Raw genomic sequence first — 6,321 nt, 5'->3', positions numbered from 1 at the left:
GAGCAGGTGCTAAGTGGTGTATTATGAGGGACCAGTTTATTGATTCGTATTCTCATCCATTTATTTAAATACTTACTAATCAATTATAAGTGTGCCAAACAAAATTGCCTCCTAAAAGAGCAAAGTTAGCCTTGGATGAGGAGCTGTAGAAAGGGGACATTTCAGTTATAGTGACAACATGGGGCAGCCTGGAGGCCATCAGACTGCCTGTGGGTCATGGACAGAGAACAACAGAACAGGAAAGCGGGATGAAGGAGAAGAGGGCTGCTGTGGAGAGGGATGGACAGGAGGCTGGAAATAAACCAAAGAAGTCTCAAAGTTAGGGGAGGAGTAGCCACAAGGAAAAATAGTCTACTGCAAAGGGGAAGAGGCTCATCATGGACAAACTATTTCACAATGAGTTTGGAACCAGCCCTATTTATTTTACCATTCTGAAAATATCTGGTTTTCTAAGCAAAGAAAAATCAGACAGGGAGTGGGATGTATCAGACCCACGCTCCTAATTACAGCACTTTCACATTTCTAGAGAAAAGAAAAAAGAGGAAGTTAAAAACTTCTTTTCAGTTGGAACCTTTGGAGAACAGGTACTCTAGAAATCAAACAAACAAAAGAATTTTAAAGTCCTACTCCTGTAAGTTTGAAGGCGAATCCCCCTCTTTCAAATCATTTCCACAAGAGGCCAGTGTGTCCTTCTTTTCTCTCCATTCTGTCATTGCTCGCGTGGGTTTGACAATGAAAGGTCTGAGTTATATCAGGAGTAAAGGTAAGGAGGTGAGAGTGAGGGCAAGGGGGTTAAGTTACTTCTATAGGTTATGAAAAGTGTGAAATCCAGATATTAATGTTTCATCGTCCAAATAGTTACATTAGTCTTTTTTTAAATTGAAGAATAATTGACATACAATATTGTATCAGTTTCAGGCATACAACATAATAATTTGATATTTATCCACCTTATCAAACGGTCGCCATGATAAGTCTACTTACCATCTGTCACCATACAGAGTTATTACAATGTTATTAACTGTATTCCCTATGCTGTACCTTACATCCCATGTCTTATTTATTTTCTAACTGGAAGATTGTACCTCATAATCCCCTTCACCTATCTTGTCTATCCTCCCAATCTACTCCATCCTTCAGATTTAGAGAAATGAAATTGAATGGTATTTGTTTCTCTCTGCCTGACTTATTTCACTTATACAATACCCATCAGTTTACCGTTGATATGGTAAACAGTTTACCATGATATGGTAAATGGCAAGATTTCATTCTTTTTTAATGGTTGAGTAATATTCCATTATATATATATATATATATATATATATATATATACACACACATACACACCACATCTTATTTATACATTGATCTATCTATGGACACTTGGGCTGCTTCCATATCTTGGCTTTTGCAAATAACATTGCAGTGAATATAGGGATGCATATGTCTTTTCAAATTAGTGTTTTTGTTTTCTTCAAATTAATACCTAGAAGTAGAATTGCCAGATTGTAGGGCAATTTTATTTTTCATTTTTTGAGGAACCTCCATGCTGTTTTCCAGTGTGGCTGCACCAGCTTACATTCCCACCAGCAGTGCACGAAGGTTCCCTTTTCTCTATATCCTTGCCAACACTTGTTATTTGGGTTGCACTCAAGTCTTAATAGCAGGATTCAATTTCTACATTAGGCCCACTGGTCTTAATATGGGAACACGGTGTTAGCCTAGGCTTGAGGAATTAAAAATAGACAAGATCTGACACAATTCTAACTGTGGTGAAGTAAGAATTTTAAAATTCACAAACATGTTGTGTCAGAGGTTATGTTTCCCCGGAAGAAGACTCTAAGACTAAATTTCCCTGCCAGAAGTTTATTGGAGAGTACTCATGGGACATGTGGGGAAATGAGGAAAGTAGGATTGGGCAGAAGGAAAAGTTGGGCTATGACATAGTCACAACGAGGACTCAGATTACCCCATGGGGATATTTAGTGCTGGGATGTCCTTGCAGAGTTGTCCCAGATTGGAGAATGGGGGCCAGGCCTTTTTACCCTTATCCTGTTATCTCCACTTCCTGCTCCTCCCTCCCTCTGGCACATCAACCCTCTTGCTAGTAATTACCACCCTGTGGTCCATCCTTTATTACTTTCCTACCAACTCATGGCCTCTGTCTCTACTTCTTCCTCCATCTTCACCTCATCCTAGGATGTTGCTCCAGGTCACCACATGGGGCAGACGTTGAAGCAGGTTGAGTTATGTATTAGGGCTGAGCACAGAGGAGTATAGTATGGTCAGGGAAGGAAGTTTCTGGAAGGAAGTGGTATACATGGAACAGTATATCGAAAGTCATGGCCCTGTCCTGAAATCTCTACACTCTACATCAGGATCATGAGACTCTCACTGGTCCCAAAGGATGTTCCACCACACTTGGGCAAACATGCCACAGAATGAATAACCCTCACTCCACCACACTTGGGCAAACATGCCACAGAATGAAGATAGGAAATGATTACTTGTGATTTAACTCCTTAGACCTGCAGCCTCTCTTGGATTGACTCATTCTGGTCACTCCAAATGCTCTTTTCCTTTAACACCACAAATGATATGCCAGGCCTGGAGAAGGGAAGACTTCCACAGTCAACAAGTGGAAATATTGGGTGTTCACAGCAGGCAGGTAGTTTGTGGGAAGGTATTTACATGATTGTGAAACGTAAGAATGGTACTGGCCAATAATGTGATGTTGATTTGTAAGGTGAGGGCTAAGGGTCAAAGAGTCACTACTCTCTTGGGGCTGGTGTTTGGGAAAGAATGGTAGCCAGTGAGGTTAAGGCTGGATATAATTATGGAAGCCAGACCAAGTGTTAAAATGGCAGTTTACTAAGGGCTACAGTTTTAGAACTGTCATCAGCTTATGACCTTCTAGTTCTCCTTCCACCTTCTCATTTTCCAATTTCCTAAATTATAGAATATTCAAGTCCTTCAGGGTTTCTTGAAAGAGAAATTCACCATTTTCCAATCTGTATGAGTCTAATTATATCTTAGTGTCTTAGCATAATGATTTCTGGAAAGTGTAAGTCACAAAACACAATTTCCACATGGTTCTCAAATGTCTGGTTTTAAGCACAATGTTTTCAAGTTCCAAGAAGAGAGAGAAATTTCAAGAATAAACTTAAAAGGACTTTGAGATAACTAATGAATGAATGAAGGAGGAAAGCTGTGATAACCATCAAGCAGGATCTTAAAAGGGAAGCATTTGAAAGAGGCCATATATTAGTTATAGTTCTTAGTCACCAAAAACTGAATAGAACCCAAACCACAGCAAAGGCTGTTTTGTTTGCAGAGCTAATATTAATTTCTCATGCACCTCTTCAAATTCTTGACCATGTTTCCGTAAAGGACACATCTCTTAAATAAACAGATTCCAAAAAATCCATCAAGATTAAAGGCTTCATTTTTTTTTCCTTAAGAGAGATCAAGCATCTAAGATTGGAGCCAAATGGCCATCGTTGTAGGAAAGGGAAGAAATGTCAAGGGAATGGGAACTCTAAGGAAAAAGTCACTTCTCCAAGCAACTATCTCTTCCATCAGTTCTCTGCTCTGCACTTAAGAGACTGTTTATTTAAGACATCTAGTCTTGGGGCGCCTGGGTGGCTCAATCATTAAGTGCCTGCCTTCGGCTCAGGTCATGATCCCGGGGTCCTGGGATCGAGCCCTGCATTGGGCTCCCTGCTCTGCGGGGAGCCTGCTTCTCCCTCTACCCCTCCCCCTGCTTGTGTTCCCTCTCTCGCTGTCTCTCTTTCTCTATCAAATAAATAAATAAAATCTTTAAAAAAAAATGACATCTAGTCTCTTATAATGTGTCATAGGAAAATGACTGTCCATGAGAGGGGTCTAGCATGGAGTACTGTTCATCACAAAGAGGCCAATGAAAGGATCTGTCTCTTTAGACAGAGTTAAATTTTAAAATAATGGGATCAAGGAAAAAAGTAGCATATGGGTTCCAAATGCCACATGTCTCTTCAAAATTAGCCCAACGTGTTGTGGCAAATTAAGTAAAGTAGAAGCATCTTTTGTAAAAATGAACTTAGGAGCATAGGTACATCCCAGCATCCATGTATCGTACAAGTTCTCTAAATCATACTAACGGAGGGAATGGTGGGAGAGTGTGGCCCTACTCTTAGGAAAACTGAAACAATTCTGACTTCTCCATTCAATTTGGGAACATCACTGTGTCTCATTTTTCCCTTTCCCAGCATTTTCCCTCACTTTCCTACTCCCTTAACATGCGAAATGGAGTTAATTTTACCTTTCTATCTCCTCGCAAATAGATAGCAAAGATAACGTGAAGTGAGGAATGGGGAACCATTCTGAGATGTAAAAATACACACTGAATCTGGTCTGGACCCAGAAACTCCTCTGAGCAAGGGCACTACAAACCGCCCCCCACACACACACACACCTGTGTCCCGACCCTGAAGCACCACTAATGGTAACCTCACAAGGCTAAGGAGAGGGGAGGAAGCTGGACAACCTCCCACACAGAGTGTATCAGTTAATACAGTCAACTCTGAATTTCTGCTCGTGTGCAAACCGAACTGTTTCCACGTTTATCTTTCCAATGCAGAAGAGCCAAAATGGAATCTCCTCATTTGTAGGTACCATCCAGTAGTGTAGCGACACACTGTTCTAATCTAATGCTACTGGGGAGATGGGAGGACATCTGACTCCTCAGAGTCTCGGTTTCCTCCACACAAAATGAGGTGATGAAGGAAACGGCTGTAAAGGTTCTTTTAAACTCCAGCATTCTGGGTTTTGAAAATCGGAGGAAAAGGAGGGCAGAACTGACCAGTTTGTGTCCTGGGCGCCAGGCCAGACATTCTACCTCCCCATTGTCTCCTCATAATGAAAATAACTTTGGTTCAGTTAAGGCCAATGCAGCCTCAATCTCCCACTGGTTTGAAAGTCAGTCATTAGACTCAACTCAAAAGCAGCTGGTTCTATTTCTGTCTGACTTTCGGTGCCAAAGCTCAACCCCCAGTTTGTTTGGTTTTAATAAATTTATTCTGTTGTTGCGGACATTGTGTAAAATGGAAAAAAACAAGTCTAGACTGGTTTGAGTTCAGGAAGTTAGGGCAGGGTCTCTTTATTAAAAATAAACATCCTCCTTGTTTCCTTTTCACTCTTTTCTCACAAATCTGCTCCCTAAAGCCCTTGGAATCTGGGGCTCCACTGTGTGATTATTGTCCCAGATCCTTGAAGAACACCTGAACACTTCATGAATAATAATGACAAGAATACAAGAAGTTCTTAAGGGAAGTTAACAGTAATACAATTTGGACATAACAAGAAATTAATTAACCGAACCCTGGTAGGATCTTTTATCTTCCTTTTATAAAAGCTGTCACATTAATCCCAGTGAGTGAGACCCATTTTTATCTTCATCCCCCACTCTATGTTTTTTGGCAGTCACTGCCCTTCTAGCTTTAACCAAGGATGCTGGTCTTTATCACTTCCTGTCCCAGGTTCTGTAACGAGATCCAGGACTGAGTTTGCATTCAGTCCTCTCCCTTCCACCTTTTAGAGGTTTTCCTTTCCTTGTGAATCTGCCTCTTCCTTTTCTCCTCAGGGATTTTGTGAAGTGCTATTAAAATATAGGGGTTTATAATTAGTGAGGTTCACAAGTGACCTGCAAAAGAAACCATACTAATAATTATTTCTAGTTCTTCAACAAACACTTGGAAGGGCCTGCATGACTGCAAGATGAAGAGTCTCATGCTCAAAAAAAAAAAAAAAAAGTGTCACATGTTCTACAAACTGAGCCAGCCAGGTGTCCCTGTTACCATTATTATTACAAAGCATATAAAGCAATATAAGTAAAACATGATTCTTACTCTCAGAAAGGTTTATAAGCAATAAAACCAGAAAAAAATTTCAGAAAAACTTTCTGAAAATGTTGGGGAAATGAGAGCAAAATGCTTAAAGACACATAAAAGGTTGCAAACTTTACCCCCTAAAACAAACATACTGCAATGACTTGGCATTTTTATTAGGAAATAGATTTTTGCCCGGTTATTCTCAGGCCAATTAAATACTGTATCAGTGATCACAGGTCACATAGGACTTGGTCTGGTCCAAAGGAGACAGACAGGATTTAGATAGACAAAGGGAGAGGAAAGCATTCTACAAGAGGGGAGTGGTGTGCGGCAAAGGGACCCAGGTGTCCGAGATGATCCTGAGCCTTCAAACACCCACGCCCCAGCCCCAGTGGGAGAAACTTCTAACACCCTTGCTTTACTCAGAGCTACATTCTGGAACTTTTTTATATTC

This window comes from Leptonychotes weddellii, chromosome 5 (genome assembly GCF_054177405.1).
Source record: "Leptonychotes weddellii isolate Sample4059 chromosome 5, ASM5417740v2, whole genome shotgun sequence".
Taxonomy (NCBI): domain Eukaryota; kingdom Metazoa; phylum Chordata; class Mammalia; order Carnivora; family Phocidae; genus Leptonychotes; species Leptonychotes weddellii.
This window is presented reverse-complemented; position numbering follows the sequence as displayed.